The sequence below is a fragment of the Penaeus monodon genome, chromosome 20 (assembly GCF_015228065.2).
Source record: "Penaeus monodon isolate SGIC_2016 chromosome 20, NSTDA_Pmon_1, whole genome shotgun sequence".
In the NCBI taxonomy this organism is placed as follows: domain Eukaryota; kingdom Metazoa; phylum Arthropoda; class Malacostraca; order Decapoda; family Penaeidae; genus Penaeus; species Penaeus monodon.
Genome location: NC_051405.1, coordinates 23,456,538 through 23,456,746, shown reverse-complemented (window position 1 = coordinate 23,456,746; position 209 = coordinate 23,456,538).

The following is a 209-nucleotide window of genomic DNA, read 5'->3' as shown; positions in this document are numbered from 1 at the left end:
GTTTAATAGCAAAAAGGTTTTTTCAAGTTTTGAATTATTAAATTTAAAAAGGTAGTTTCATGGATAAAAATAGTTTGGGTACGTTTAATATTGGTTTTTTAATTTAAATGTATGGATAAATATGATAGGCATAAAATAGGTAGATTAATTCTGTATTTGTTTTTTTTCTTCTTTTTTATATTGCTATATATTCAATGTCTAGTAGAGAG